Source organism: Eublepharis macularius, chromosome 1 (genome assembly GCF_028583425.1).
Source record: "Eublepharis macularius isolate TG4126 chromosome 1, MPM_Emac_v1.0, whole genome shotgun sequence".
NCBI classification, from domain to species: Eukaryota; Metazoa; Chordata; class Lepidosauria; order Squamata; family Eublepharidae; genus Eublepharis; species Eublepharis macularius.
Window position 1 is genome coordinate 217,308,218 of NC_072790.1, and position 16,942 is coordinate 217,325,159.

Genomic DNA, 16,942 nt, shown 5'->3' on the forward strand with positions numbered 1-16,942 from the left:
CTACCAATGTCACCCTGTTCACACTATTGTCCCTTTGAACTGAGTTGTCCTGTACAGGAGGCTCCCCAGCTTCTGTTGGCTTTCTCTCTGGAATTAGTTTAAAAACTGCTCTGCCACCTTTTTGATATTAAGTGCCAGCCATGTGGTATTACTGGGATGGGGCTCCTTGAGTCTAGGGGGAATTAGTGGCAAGGGGAAGGGCTATACAAGAGGGGTAATAATGTGATACTCCATCAGTTTTTACAGGGTCCCCTCCCCAAGGAAGCAAATGAGGCTTACGGTCTTGAATCAAAGAGTATTTTTTTAAAGGGGAAAACTCCGCCCCACCCATACAAGAAACTGCTGACAACACACATACAAGGTGTCTAGGAAAAGCTGTGGTGAAAGTGGAATAGATTTGAGGGATTTTGGGGGGATAATTACCTATCTGGAGAGTAGAGCAGTCCACAGAGGAAGAGGGCTTCAAATGTTCTGCATTCTCAGCCAGGAGAGTGACCCTAAGGGTACAGCGCTCAGATCCAGGAAAATGTGCACAATTTGAATGGGGCAGGAGTTCTGGTATTTATGTGTCCTGAGGCTGGGGAGTCCCCTCAGCCATTGGGACAAAGACTGTAAAGGTCATCTGTTAATGACAAAGGTTTAATTACCTTTGATTACTACTACTGGGGTGTGATAAAAGAAATGCATAATTCTTTCCTGGTGTGTGACAAAGAAACAGTCATTTAATTAATATCCTCAGAGCTGGGTTGATGAATTTAGATCTTGATTATATGTTCCCAGAGGGAAGTTAGAAACTTATCAGTGCAGATTGATGGCTCTCAATCTTAGGGTGGCAATTCATTCATGGAATGAGGGTATATCAGAATGTGCTAATTGGAATGACTCAGTGAGAACCTTTCTTGTCATGGCCACATGTCCGCAGCAGGAGGGGCAGCAAGCCAATCACTCATTACTTAATCTCCCAGATGGGACTCAGCAATGCTTTGCTCAGCAGGCTGGAATTTCCTGAATTGCAGGTCAGGTTGCATTAACTCAGGAGCCCTGTGATTTTTATATCACAGGCTGTATTAAACATGGTGGAGACCAGGGCTGACTGCTCAGAGTGGTTCCTTTTGGTTCAAGTGAAGCACATCTCTTTTGTACAGGTTTAGCTTGTCCCAGAAAGTTCCCAAGTATCTAACAAATCTAAACTCTTCATCATGGCACCACTTTGACATCCACATGTCAAGACCTTTAATCTGTGCCTATCTATCTGGGCCTGCAATTCCAAAAATGCTACTGTAGAAGTCCTGGACTTTAACTTTCTGCCTAGTAACCTAATCTTTTCCCTCCAACTACATTTCCCAATATCATTCGTGCCAACATGCACCATGACCGCCGATTCCTCCCCAACACTATCTATCAATCCAATTTGTAGTCCACCTTGAGTCTCAGTGAGAAAGGTGGACTATAAATAAATAAATAAAAATAAACAAATAAATGGAAGTTAGCTCGAATTGAACCACTGAAACTTGTATTGTCTTAACTACACCAGTGGATGCTTACACTGCTGTAAGGCCAGAGCAGAGCAATTAGTATACTAGATAACCCAGCAGCAAAAAGCAAGAACTAGTCTCACTTCAAACCACAATACATAATACAAAATCACCACTATCAGAGTACACTGCTGACATCTACCAACCATGGCGTGGCATTCTGATGACATACAGGGCTTCAGAGAGGTAACCTACCCTGATCAGGAAAGAAAAGTGGGGAATAAATGTAAATAAACCGAGCCCCAGGGCAAAACAGAATATTGCTGAGTTAATAGATGGCAAATAGCCTATTGGATGTTGTGTCAACCACTGCCCTGAAGTTCAAAGATAAATGGTTGGACAACCACAACCTTGTTGGTTCATGAACTTTAGACATTTGCTGGAGGCCTTCAGCCTTGTCAGACTCTGGGGCAATTTGCACCCTTGATAACTTCCCCCAAATTAATCATGTGTGGAAGGAGCTAATCTGTACATGGTAGCAGCAACAGCAGCATGCCTCAATGTCATCTTATTGTGCCATATAGACAAGGAACAACCTGGAAGACAATATCACACTAGTTTTTTACCCCCTGAACCCCCCCCCCCCGCCCCCAGCCCAAAGCAATAAAATACTAACAGATAAGGAGGGAACAAGCCTCATTTTGGAAGTAACTCTGACTGAACGCTAATTAGGGAATCGTTTTAACAAAGCACCACAAATCAGCTGGAAAGTTTTCATGAGCATTAAAAAGAAAGCTTCTTGCAAAGAGCTCCAAGGTTAAATTCCTGCAGGCTCATTCCCATACACTTGGATCTTTAGAAATCATACCAAAGGAATGTGAAAAGTAACCATTTCAAACTATGAAGAAAGCATCTCCTATATCCCTTTTGAGTAGCTAGACACGGTGAAATAATCCCCACGATCACATGACCAGAAAAGGCACATTAAAAAAACAGTCAGACTAGTTCACCCCCCCTTCCCCCAAATTGTCCCTCAGCCATCAGACTAGTGGACAACAGCCCATCCTTCAGGATCAGGCAAAGTATAATTTCTCTCCTTCTCCACCTTCTCCTTTCCTTGATGTTTGAGCCAATCGCTATAATTCACTCTCCCTTTGGAGAGTTTCATCACAAAGTCTCCTTCTCCAGTTTATTTCTCCCTTTTAACATCCCTCTTTTCCCCAGTCACCCACCACCTCAGAGCCATTACAAATACTATTCTTTTATCTCACTGTCTCCTCATGGCCCAAATTTCTTTTCTTCAGGGGCATTATACAATATACTTATACATGGATGGGTTTTAAAAAAACAACTGAGGTTTTTGCCTTTGAGATATAACAACAATTGCTTTGACAAGAACTGCATGGATAAGCTTGCTGTGATTTTTGTCTCATTCTCTCCATGCTGTGGTAGTTTATTCAAAATCATTTTTAGTACTTGAAAGGGCTCTCTCTTATTCTTTCTATTGCATCTGAAGAAGTGAGTTCTGATTCACAAAAGCTCATGCTGGAATATACATTGTTAGTTTTTAAGGTGCCAATGGACTTATGTTTAGTTTTTATTAAAATATTGCATCAAATATGCACTTGTCTATAAACATAGGCATTTAATTATCCAAGGCTGGGGTAGGTTAGGTACTGGATTTCTGTACTTGTCACTTCTCTTCCCTACATAACACAGTTATTGACATGGACATTTTTAGTAGAAATGAGCCACAAGATATACAGGGTTAATAATGTGTAATGCTAGCAGCTGCAACAGATAGCCTATGGGCTCAGCCTCAGCATAGGTGTCTGAGAGAGATACATCACTGAGGTGCTCTTCAAATTCTCTCGACCTGTCTTCCTCTTGTCTCAGTGTCACCCACACTTGTTATCACAGAGATAATTGACTGTACAGAGCTGTGGTGGAACTCTGTCTGCTGTTTCTCTTTGTGCAGTTCAGTGTGACGAGGCAGAAGGGTTATTATGCTTGCCTTACACTAACTATTGTTATAGCGGAAATGTCTGGTGCTCACTAGAACAGTGGCTGTGCTTCCCTATTGCATGGTGGAAAACAAACTGCCTGTGAAGAGTGGTGAAGTGACATTTCACCTGCAGGTGTCACTGTAAAAATCTTTGGATAGTAAATGCTGAATTTGCACTCTGTGGATGCTCAGAGGTTAACCTTTGCAGACAGACAGAAGGGTTCAGATCAAGTTTTTCTGTCTAACATTTAGTTTGTCAGGCTAGCTGAATGCCAGTTCAATTTGTCAATGTGGTAGCTAACAGAAGAATTTTTCCTGTTGCATTAGGACCAACACAAGTCTGTTAAGTCTGAGCTAGAGTTGCCATCTACTTGGGAAAAAAATGCTGTCTCTTTAATGAGCAAGGTTTGTCCAGTAGCACCTTAAAAACCAACACAATTTTCCTGGATGTAAGCTTTTGAGAGGCAAGCTCTCTTCATCTGAAAAAGGGAGCTTGACTCTCAAAAGCTTATAAGTTTAACTTGGAAACTCAACCCTTGCTCATTAACTGCAGACCAGTATGGCTTCCCACCTGAAACTGTCCCTTTAATAAAAGTTTAATGACTGTCATTTACTGGGTGACTTTACCTTCATGCCACAAAAAGCTTCACCTGCTCATTTCCACATATTAAGCCTCTTGTAATGAGACAGGATGTTTTTCTCTAAAGCTTCTTGGTAACCTTAGTTCTCTATGGTTGTTTTTTCTCTATTTATTAAATTTTGGGAAATAAGGGAGAACATGGAGTTGATATGAGAAGAGCACTTTAACAAAAAAGATCTGGAATGGTGGTGGGTGGTGGAGGAGAAGAAGGCTGCACATGGTCTGAAATAGAAATCTGGAAACTTTAATTCACTATCATAGGTATGTACGTGTCATCAAGTCAGATCTGACATACGGTGACCCTAGCAAGGGGGTTTCAAGGCAAATGAGAAGCAGAGGTGGTTTTGCCATTGCCTTCCTCTGCAGAGTTGTCCTTTCTTGGTGGTTCCCTATCCACCCTGCTTAGCTTCCCAGATCTGATGAGATCGAGCTATACCATGCTACCTTCACTCCCAATATGCTATCCTAGGGAGTAAATAGATCTAGGGAAAGAAAGTTATGTGTATTGCTAACTATAGATTCTTTTTTGCTCTGTAGATACTTTCTATGTTTTCTTCTTTTTGTAATCAGCATCTTCAACTTCAAATAAAATTAAACTTGTCCTCTTCTGAAAATCATGTGGTGGTTTGTCTGCACCCCTATAGATTCCTAGCTTGGATGACACTTATCAAAGTGCAAAGAAAAGGATAGGAGATGCCTGTCTATTCTGAATTATTCTTATGACACTTTCAAGGCTTCCCCTACATCCATGTAATTTGGAGTAAGCATTCTTAAAAATTAGAGACCTGGCACCCAGAGGGCTAGACAAACTTATCTCTAATTCTTCATCTGATGGTGTATGTGGAATGGAATCCCATATGAGTGGGGAGGTGGTGAACTAATGTGGAGAGGTGAACTCATTGAGATCTAGTGGCTTGGAACCTGTGTCAGATGAATGAACCACTCCCCTCTCCCATGGTAAAAGGAAGTTGGGGCAGTCTTAGTGATCTCAGGTACTGGGCAAAATTCTAGGAACTGCTGCCCCACATTGGGACCAAGCAAGGAGTGGCCCTCCCCCTGTGTGAAGAGGGCAGGAGCCACTGACAGAAACCAGCTGTCCCGACCCCAAATGGAGCAGGTGCAAATGGCAGCGGGAATCTCTTCTTCTCTTATTCCGCCCGTCCTTTGTAGGCACAATGCTGTAGGAAGTCAGGCTTCCTCCCAAGCACAGGGCCTGGAACACCTGTCTCTGTTACTCATTGGCTAAGACTATTATAATACTCACCAATGTAATACAATCAACAATGAAATTTTGTTGATTACAAAAAGAAGAAAACATAGAAAGTATCTACAGAGCAAAAAAGAATCTATAGTTAGCAATACACATAGCAGTTTATTCAGCCTCTCCTAGACGTAGATGTCTGCACTAGACATAATTCCATCACCTTTTCTGGTGATATGAAGTGGTGATGGGGGCTGGAATCTGGGCTGAAGGAGCTTAGAATCCTGACTATGCCTTGCTCTTCTTCTGACATGTCAATTGATGGGTCACTGTGATGGCATTAGTTACCAGAGCACTAAAATAGAAATCTCATGATTGGTCAGCCTAACATGGAAAGCATCAACAATATTCTTGATGGGAATTGGCAGATGGAATAGGATACAAAACTCTGTATTTAGTGATGCCATTGCTGGCATGCAACACGCATTCCTCCATATAACTATCTGTGCTTCTACAGGTTTCTGCTCTTCCGTTTTAGTATTGCCATCCTTTATCTTCTAACTAGCACAGAGTCTACAGAGGCTCCTGATAATCAGCAATGAAGATCTCTTGCCTTCTGTGTGTCATTCTCTTCTTTATGCTTGCAGGTAAGAAATTTATTTATTTATTTATTTATTTATTTTATTTATTTATTTATATTCCGCCTTTCTCACTGAGACTCAAGGCGGATGACATAGTGTGAGATTAGTACAATTAGTGGCAAGGACAAGGGCAGGCATTTCCATGCAGTGTCAAGAACATTTTCATAAACAATGTCATAGGGTAATACACCACTTCTTCTAATCGCAGGTTGGAGTGAAATTTTCATGGCATAGTTCAGAAACTAGAACCTTATAGTTTTTGGCAAATAAGGGACTGCCTTTACCCAAAAGGAAATGATTACATTTTGGAAGGAACACCTCTGATTTAATTATATCCTTCTCACTATAAAAATGTTTTTTCTAGGATTCATCCAAGTTAGAGGTCAAATATGCTTGCAGCCTGTGTGCAGGAAAATGGCATGTTTCAGGGACGAAATAATAATGGGACGTTGCCGTTATGATCTTGATAAGATTCTCTGCTGCTACTGGTAATTCCTTCCGGAAAGCAAATATGCGACTGTTCAACTACATGCAAATAGTTGTATTTTAGCTAAGGCATTGTAATGGTTAGTGTATTGGGTTAAAGCTGGGGAGACCTGTGTCCCCATCCTTACTCATTCAGGAAACTGTCTGGGATACTTTGGATCAGTCACTACCTCAAAGATTTTTTGTAAAGATAAAAGTCGGGTAGGTGTATGTATGTGCATCTTGGAAGAATGCCAGGATAAAAAAAGTGAACAATAAATACAGAAAGAATTAAAACTGAGGACTATTTAGCAAGTGTGTATGGACAAAGAACAATTTGCTTATGGGACCCTGGACGAAACCATCAATGGGCATCAGGCAATTGCATTCATAACAGCATACAGACACAGGGTTGGATCCTGCCAATAATTTCCACTAATGGAAGGCACTTACATTAGTGGAATAGAATTCCCTGCCTCCTCACTCTTGCTGAACCCACCAACCTCCCCACAATGCTGCTCCCGTAGGACTGGGGACCCACAGGAACCACATGAAAGGTAAATTGGAGGTCTGCAGTGGAAGAAGGGAATCTGCAAAAATAACCTCTTCCTTTTAATAGCAGAAATGGTTAGTGGGACTCAACCCACTCACCTTTAATTTTTAAAAATTTATCTTGGTGATTATTCAAGTTTGTCATGGGACAACTAGATGTGGATGAGATAGGTTCTTCTGGGTCTATATATGGGAAGATGATAAGCTGTGGGAATTAGGAGGGGGAAGTTGACCCATTCCCTTTACCTGTGCTCTCCCTCATGGAGGCCATTTTTTGCCCACTAAGACTTACTGGTGGAGGAACTCCCTCCCCTCATATCTATAACCCTACCTCTACCTATGGAACCCACTGCACTCAGGGCCAGTGCCATTTTTTCTGGCGCCTGAGGCCAGATATCTGCACCTGGGAGCAGCTTCAGGAGTGTTGCTGCTCCCATGTGAGCACGCACAAAGCACGCGCATGTGACCTGGACTGTGTGATAACGTCACTGCATGTGATGTTATCATGCAGGGCATGCCACTGTGAGCTGGCTGCCACATTGGCATGGCGGGCAGCTGGGACGGCACACAGGTGGCATCCCAGCCCTCCTGCTTAGTTGGCCCGCACCACCCTGGCTGCCCCACAGCTGTGTGCTGGCAGCAGCGGCAGCAGCGCCAGCAGCATGGGGCAACTGAGCGGGAGGGCTGGGAGGCTGCCTGCTCAGTTGCCCTGCGCTGCCACTGCCAGCACACGCTCTTGGCTATGCACCTGTGGGCCAGGTGTGGCAGGCGGCCGGGGCAGCACATGGGTGGCTTCCCAGCCCTCCCGTTCAGCCGCCAGTGTTGCCACCGCCAGCCTCGCAGCTCACGCCCCCACCTCTGGTTAGTGTTCGAGGCGGCTGCCGGCACCACCTCAATGGACGTGCCGGCCCTGACTATACAGTCTTTGTTTATTTGATTTGTCAGGCCTTGCTACACATAGCATTGCTACACTATGCAAGAACTTCAGAGGGTAAGAGAAGGGTTCCTACAGTACTAGTCTTGTGTATGTGGAACGACCCCCTCCCCCACTCTAGTCAGGCTAGTCCCTCTCAAGATGCTCACCCCCATTTGGAAGTGGTGGTGGCAGAGAACAGGGCCACCAAGAGATAAAATAAAGTCTACCCAAAGCATCTCAAAGCACGTACATGCTCCCAAGCAGTCTTGTTGGTGTTCTGGCCCTTTATAAAATATTGTGAGATAAGCACTCTCACATTTGTGGCTGTACTGTAGACTATGGCATAAACTTCAAAGAATTCATGCATCTATCTAGCTACACACACACACAAGCATACCAAAAGGGTATGCTAGAAAGAGTATAGGATGAGAGGAGAGACTTCTCTACCTTATGACTAATTATATCCCAAAATATGTAACAGGTCCCCATTCTTAAACATGAAGAGAGCCAGACAGGCATTGCAGTAGCAATCGGATGACACTGTAAGAGAGAAGAACCGCCTCTCCCCAGGTATACAATATTGTCTGTTGATTGTTCTTTGAAAATCTGAGCACTTCTCCCTGGACATGCAGGCTGGATGCAGTACTTGATGAAGATATGACGTTTTATCAGAAATAATCCTGGCAGGGGCATTTCAAATATAAACAAGAGACTCAGCTGCTGTTGGGATAAAACAAAAAATGAAAACAGGAAATAGCTCACCAACAGTTTTTAAACTTTTCAAAGAATTGTTGGATCATCTAAGTTGTTCAAATAGGAGCAGGAATGTTGGGGCTGAAGTGATTTTTATGTTGTGTCCTCAGTTATTTAGCATCTCATTTTTTCAGCCAAGCCACGACAACACAGATGGCAACACAAATGGCCTATAAGAATGTACCTTGGCAAGGGGGTGGGGTCCATGTGGGTGTTTCATCCCCTTCTCGGAGATGATATCCGGATGCTGGAGGGAGGGTGGGACCTCCCAGCTCAAAAGTGAGATCCAAGCGGGTTGGAAGGATATCTAATTGCTTTCTGCTCACCCCTGACGGTTTCATTGAGCAACTGGAACTTGTAGGGACAGGGGTGCCAGCTGGATTCAGAGGGGACAGAGAGATGCATGGTTGCTTCTTGCCCTCTTTCCACGGCTGTTTAGGTACTGTTCTCTTATTTTTTTTCTTAACTCCTTAGGGACAGAATTGGGATGATTTGAACCTAAAAGAGATTCAACTACGTTCAAGGATACTCTTTCTTCCGACAACGGGCTCTTTCTTTTAGTCCAAAATGCATACTTCTAAATTTGCCGTAAAAATTTGGCAGCTGCAGGCTCTTTCCAAAAGCAAAAGCTTCTTCTCGTACAGTTCTTCAACTTTCTCTTATCAACAAAAGACAAACTGACATTTAGGTGTGAAAAAACAGAAGGGTGTGTGCACACATTTGCTTTCTTTCCTTACTTCCTTAATGTTTTGCACAAACTTCCTGATGGCTTCTGAAACTTTTTACCAGACACTTTCAAAGTACTTCTGTAGGTATAAGGCCTAAATTCTTGCCTTAAAAAAAATAAAACTGTGATTTCCAGGAGCCTGATTTATTATTTCATTTATATCTCACTTTCCCTCTGTCATGGAACTCAAAATGACATACATAGGGTCTGCAGGAGATCTCGGTGTATTTGAACAGGCTTACACTTATCATTGGCAAAGTTGCTGTATGTCTTCTCCAACCATAGCCTGGGAATCTATTTCTGAGTTTCCACAAAAATTCTGAAATTTTGTAATCACAGAACATTCATATCTACTGAACCCTGCATAGAGGCCTTCTTTGTCCTAGGATATTTGTATGAACATAATTAGAATCCCCCAGTTGGGGGAGGCACATATTTTGTTGAAAGCAACAGAAAACTTTAGTAGAACAAAGAAAGAAAATCCCTGAGTGCCTTAGACCAGAAAAAAAAAATTACCTAGCCACAGTGCCAGGACTCTGCACTCCATGTTCTTTCAAGGTTATTCAAATTATGTGCCAATAAATGCTAAATTCTTGGACTGGTTTAAATTAGGTTTGTATTTATGGAGAATGGAAAGAAGTATTCAAAGAACACAATAGCCCCACTATGTATTCTAGATTATATTTAGTCCATTCTTTGCTTCTTCTAGTTAAAGAGATTCAAAGAACTATTGATACAGCATGGTATTTATTTATTAGATTTTTATACCGCCTCTCCCTCAAACAAGGCCGAAAGCAGTTTACAACAACTGAAAACAATGAAAAACAATTAAAACAACAACAATACTGTATGTTACAGCTAAAAACATAACACTGCAATTAAGTGATCCCAGAAATACAGCCAGTGGCAAAAACAGCAACTAGGTGACAAAGATTCCATATTAATCATAGCTGGTTAAAGGCTTGTTGAGATAGCTCCACCTTGCAGGCCCTGTGGAATTTAGGTGAACTGGAGCATAGCAGTTGGCAATGCCCACCATCCTTCACCCAGCTGGGATCAGGAGTGGAGCAAGTGGCAATACTGGTGGCTGGGATCAGTAATGGAGCAGGTGGCAATGCCTGCCCCCAGTTGGGATCACGAGCAGAATAGGCAGCAATGCCCACCCCCTTGACCCTGCTGGGATCAGGAGTGGAGCAGGTGGCAATGGCCATCCCCTGCCGTCACCCAGCCAGATCAGGTGCAGAATCAGGCACAGAGCAGGCAGCAATACCTGCCCTCCTTCACCCAGGCATTGTCAGGCATGGAGCTCATTGCAATGCCTGCTCCCTCTTCACCCTGCTGGGATCAGGTGTGTAGTAGGTGACAATGCCAGCCCCCTTCACCTGGCCAGAATCAGGCACGGAGCAGGAGGCAATGCCTGCCCCCCCTTTACCCGGCCATGAACTGGAGCATAGCAGTTGGCAAAGCCCACCCTCCTTCACCCAGTCGGGATCAGGTGCGGAGCAGGTGCCAATGTCCACCCCCCGCCTTCACCAGACAGCGATCAGGACTTAGGAGCAGAGGAAGTGGCAATTAGGGATGTGCGTTTCGGCATTCAGAATGCCGAAAGAATGCCGAAACAAAAGTGTTTCGGCTTCTTTCGGGGAATGCCGAAACGTTTCGGGGAATGCCGAAACGTTTCGGGTAGCCGAAAGAAAAAAGCCGAAACGTTTCGGGATTCTTTCGGCTTTCTTTCGGCTTTTCTATGGGAAAATGCCTCCGTCTTCCAGGACGCCTGGAGGAGGCATTTTCCCACCAAATAAGCCCAAAATTGGTGGGGACCTTCCTCTAACCCTTCTCTAACAACCACCCAAGTTTCAGACAGATTGGACTTTGGGGGGCCATGTTATGGGTGTGGGGCAGGTGGGGGTGGATTTGGGTCTGTGAGGGGCTAATATGGGGATTTGGGTCTGTGTGTGGCAGCTGGGGGGGAATTGGGTTTGTGTGGGGCTGTAAGGGGTGGACTTTAGGGGCTGAGAGGACCTACTTGGGGATGCCATGAAATGCCCCCCCCCAAGTGGGAGCAGTCTTAGCCTTGGTGGGGGGTGGGAGGAAGGGTGGGAGAAGGGCCCCAGAGGGCTGGGGGGCATTTTGCATGCAAAATGCCACCCCTGGCAACACAAGCCTCCCCCAGCTGTCAGTGGTAGAGATGAGAGCAGAGCACCTACTTGGGGAGGCCATGAAATGCCCCCCCAAGTGGGAGCAGGCTGAGCCTTGGTGGGGGGTGGGAGGAGGGGTGGGAGAAGGGCCCCAGAGGGTTGGGGGCCATTTTGCATGCAAAATGCCACCCCTGGCAACACAAGCCTCCCCCAGCTGTCAGTGGTAGAGATTAGAGCACCTACTTGGGGAGGCCATGAAATGCCCCCCCCCCCAAGTGGGAGCAGGCTGAGCCTTGGTGGGGGGTGGGAGGAGGGGTGGGAGAAGGGCCCCTGAGGGTAAGGGGGCATTTTGCATGCAAAATGCCACCCCTGGCAAAGGAAGCCTGCCTCTTCATTTTTTCCCCATAGGAAATAATGAAGAAAGATCAGCAGCAGCATGCTAACAATAAGCTGCTCCTTCGCTTTCTTATGGGAGGATGGGGGGACCTGCTTTGGGGGGCCATAACATGGCCCCCCAAAGTCCAATCTGTCTGAAACTTGGGTGGTTGTTAGAGAAGGGTTAGAGGAAGGTCCCCACCAATTTTGGGCTTATTTGGTGGGAAAATGCCTCCTCCAGGCGTCCTGGAAGACGGAGGCATTTTCCCATAGAAAAAAGCCGAAAGAATGCCGAAATAATGCCGAAAGAATCCCGAAAGTCGAAAGCCGAAAGAGATTCTTGTTTCGGCTTTCGGCTTTAACGATAGAGAATCTTCTTTCGGCTTTCTACTTTCGGCTATAGCCGAAAATTTTTGGCTTGCACACCCCTAGTGGCAATGATTGTCCCCCCGCCTTCACCTGGCTGGGATCAGGTGTGGAGCAGGAGATAATGCCTGCCCCCCCTTCATCCAGCTGGGATCAGTCACAGAGGAGGAGGAGGCAATGCCCGCCCACCTTCCCCTTTCTAGAGCCCATTGTATTCCCCCACACAAGGGGCTTTGTTTCTAGTTTAGTAATAAATCTCTTACATTCTTGGACACAATACTGAATTTCCAAAAGAGGTGATGTGTGTAAAGTGCCATTGAGTCATATCTATCTTATGGCGACCCCTGCTGAGGTTTTCAAGGGAAGATCAAACGGAGGTGGTTTACCATTGCCTGCCTCTGCATAGCAACCCTGGACTTCCTTGGTGATCCTCCATCCAAGTATGAACCATGGCTGACTCTGCTTAGCACTTGAGATCTGACAAGATCAGACTACCCTGGGACATCTAGGTCAGAGCTTAGAAGAGCTTAGAAGTGTACTATTACCTCTGTGTATCCCACCTTCCCTGGATCCTGCTCTTTCACAGTTATCAGTAGAACCGATGGCAAGAGATGGCTACTAGCCATGGGGACTATAGTCAGAGGCTACAGTCAGAGGCAGCAAATCTTTGAATACTAGGAGGCAGTATCAGGGAAAAGCCTTGGTGTCTATGCCCTGTTTGTTGGCTCTCCAGGGCAACTGGTTAGCCTCTGATCCAGCAGGGCCCTTCTTACATTTTTCTGGGAGAGCACAATATACACTGGAAAGGTACTTGATGAGCCTTTTATATGCAATATCAAAATTCCTGGTCTCCCAGCACTGGCCAACTGGCCTTTTGTAGACTTGACAGGTCTTTTGTGGACCTAGTAGACCAGAGCCAGTTATGCCATTTCTGCTGTCCCCTGTCTCTGGTAATGAAAGTGAAATGGGAGTAGAGGTGAAGAGATTCCATTTCTTGCCTGAAATATCATAGAATCCATAATGATCTCTAGGTCTTTGCACACACATGATAAAGCAGGGTTGGTTAACTCATCTCTGGTGCACATCAGAATGTACCCATTAATGCATGAAAAACACAAAGAACCGTGTCTTTATTTATTTATTGATATTATTTATAGTCCATCTTTCTCATTGAGACTCAAGGCAGATTACCGTGTAAGTCAATATGATCAATGGCTGGGACATTCAATAAACAATGCAATAGGATATGGATGGCAGAAATTTGGAAACAAGCAGAAATCCAATATGGAGCTGAATCAACACTGAGACAAACATAAGTAATTTAACATGACATATTAGGCAATGTGGAAACTATGCAGTAGGAGCTTACATATAGCAACATAAACACAGTGAGCAAGATTAAAAATACTGCTGTGCGCAATCTTTCCTATAGGACAGTCAAGGTAACACCTAAAGTTGTTTTCTCTGCTTGATACATTTTCAACCTTTCACTGACTTTTCTGGGGTTTCAGTTCCTTCCTCTTACTAATTTGGATAGTATTAACCAACAACTCTACACCCTTCCTCCTTCCCACATACTGTGAAACTTGCATTGTTCCAATGGACCTTTTCTGTTTACTTTACAGTAAGTCCAGACCAGTGAAACCCCCAAATGGCAGGAAGATGGTGGTTTTAAGGCATAGAGTCTGTGGTATGCCAGAATGGGTGCCTGCTTTGATGGAAGGAGATATGCAAAGAAGATGAGACATTTCCTAACAAAGAGCTCCATTTTGAATGGCAGCAGTCGGGAGGCTAGGCTTGCCAATTTTTAGAAATGTTGACACCTGAGTGAAATTTAGCTCAAGGGGTGAAGCAAAGGAAATAGCATATCCAGTATTTTTGGTAGGGTTCAGTGGCAAAGCCTATCTCAAAAGTTAAGTATTTACTTTACGTGTATACCCCCTCTTCTCAACACAAATATAATAGGAAAAACCCAGTAAGGAAACTGGGCTTGTACTTTGCATCCTCAACAGGGTTGGATGAATCTGTTCCTCCTGTTCTATTACATAAGTCCTTCTCCTTCTGGATCCCTTATTTGAAATTTCATTAATATGATTTTTTTTGTTTACTATCCTTTCTCTCCCTGCCCCTTCATTGCACAGCATCTTTGAAAACAGAGGTGTCACAGCTGGCTGAGGCTCAGGGAAGTTCTCTATAGGCTGCCACCACTCTGGTACAGGTTTCCTCGGAAGGACCCAGAGCACACAACCAACTAGGGTTGCCAGACTCCAGGTGGTAGCTGGAGATCTCCAGGAATTACAATTGATCTCCAGCCAACTGAGATCAGTTCCCATGCAAAACTCCAAACAGACCAGTAGATATCCAAATTAGATAAAAATCACAGGTACCTGTACCACTGATGTGGTATTGTAATGCTCTGATCCATTTTGTATATCAAAGCTACAGAGGTAGTATTTCCTTCTCTTAGAATCTACTCAGAACTACATATCAAACTCTGTGTTTTAGTAGAACCTTGTTATTAAGTAATCAGAGCTTACATTAAGAGAATCTGCCAACCCTAACCCCTATATGCAATCAATAAATCATACCTTATTTTCTGACTGCATACTTAAGTACCCCAACTTCCAATCCTAGCCCAAATTAATCTATCCTGTCCAATCCAAACCTAGACATGTACCAAGCTTCATTTACATCTCAGATAGGTTGCTACCCTAAAAGGAGTCTACTTGTGAGTTGGGGGAATTAGCATATGAGGAGATGCAGTGGGAGGGGGTAACTAGCAGAATTGCCACACATGTACACCAGGATAATTCCCTTTGAGAACTCCCTGAAAGAACCAGGCAGATGTTCAACAGCAGCGGTTTTTATTAAAGGAGCAGTAAAAGAGCACTTGTATAGAATATACACAGCACACACATACAGGGGTAACTAGAAAATCAGTGAGGAAATGGGAAAGCAGTTTCAGGGAGGGCTATAGTGTTGCCAAGTAGGCCCCCTCTCCTGCTTTAAGGCCTGCCATGGACTGTGTCAAAGTTTCCTGCACTGATGTTTTACTGCTACACCAAGATTACCCTGCACATGTGTGTTCTGGTACACGTGTCAGTTTCCTGCCTGCTTGTTAATTACCTTGCTGCTGCAATAGACTGTGTAGTTCCCTGACTCCATGTTTGGTTAACTGCACAAAGGACTCTCTTCCTGGGCAGCCCTGCCCAGACCTATATCTGGACTTCCCAGTGTGTGTTTGGACTATTATTACAAGTATGCCCCGTGCCTGCATTGCCATCTGCCACGGACCGTGCCTGTTCCCTGCTTTGGACTGTGTTTTATGTGCTGTTCCCCCTGCCTCCATGGAAGCCTGCCTCATATGGGCCCAAGCCGCTGCTAGCAGCCGGGCGCCTGCCGGGGAAACCTCCAGCGAGCCTGGCTAGGCGCTCCCTGGTCAGTTCCCGCCTGGAGCCTCCCGCGGGTCGGTTCCCGAGCTTGCCCTCGCTACCGGGCAACCTGCAAACCAGCCTCTGCTATGCCCAGCCGGCAACCATGTTCTTAGGCAGCCAGAAGACCAAGCGGAAAAGACTGCTTTGAGAAGCCATTTTGGTGAAGCGGGCACACCACGTCCGCAGCGAGAGTACCTCGCCCCGCTCTGCATATCTTAGGAGCCGCCCCGGAGAAGGAACTAAGTGCCGACCATCCCAAGCACTTAGAGAATGCATCTCAAAGAAACCTCCGCATTTCAGAAGCTGATGACATCAGGGCAAGCCCTGTCCGCTGGAACATCCATTCAGCCCACTCGGATTTCCCCCTCCCTCTTTTGTCCCCTCTTCCTGAGGTGTCACTTATCACAATCAGATTACCAAAGTGGCCTATCCAAGCCATTCAGTGACCCATTAGAACCTTTGTTTTAATCTGTGAGAACCACCAAGTACAGCACCAGCCCCAGGGTACGTTTTGGGGTATTTAAGCTGGTCTCTCAGACCACACGGTGCTTAGGCCATTCCCTATCCAGACCCCCTTGCTGTCTGTCTGTGGATCCATTGCTGGCATTGGACCACCTTGCTGTTGTGTCTCTGCTCCGCTTCAGGATAAGTGAGTATTTCCCTTACCGTCATTGGGAACCTGCTAATGCGAACATCTCTATATTTCTTGCTCTATATTTCCTAGTCCTTGTATGCTTTCTTGTGTGTATGTGCAAGTTCAGGCTTACGCCACACTACTAGTAAAGACACGTGTTTATTGAACCTATTTGTAGTCTGCCTCTTTGTCACTAGAGTATCTGGAATCAAGACCTCCGTAAACACCGGTTAGATCCGCGCAAATAATTTTTGTTCCTGACTGCTAAGCTAATTTCCCCCTTATAAAAAGCAGTTCTGGTAACAATAGTTACCATTCTTAAAGAAGAAGGTTCCATGGAGGCAGCAGTGAAGGCGACTAGTGCTTCATGGAGAGAAGAGGGGAGGGCTCAGATATATCTGAGGGTGCATGCAGAACACATACACTGGGCATATGGCTGAAGAGGCTAATTGTACTGCAAAATGTATCCAGGGGCAAAACTGATTTCTCTGCCCCCCAAAACAAAAGCTTAATGGCTGTCTCTAGAAGTGAGACAATAAAATTGGAAAAGGTATGATTGTGCATATCTGGGAGGAACTATAGGTAAAAATAATGATTGATGACCCGTGCTATTTGGATGG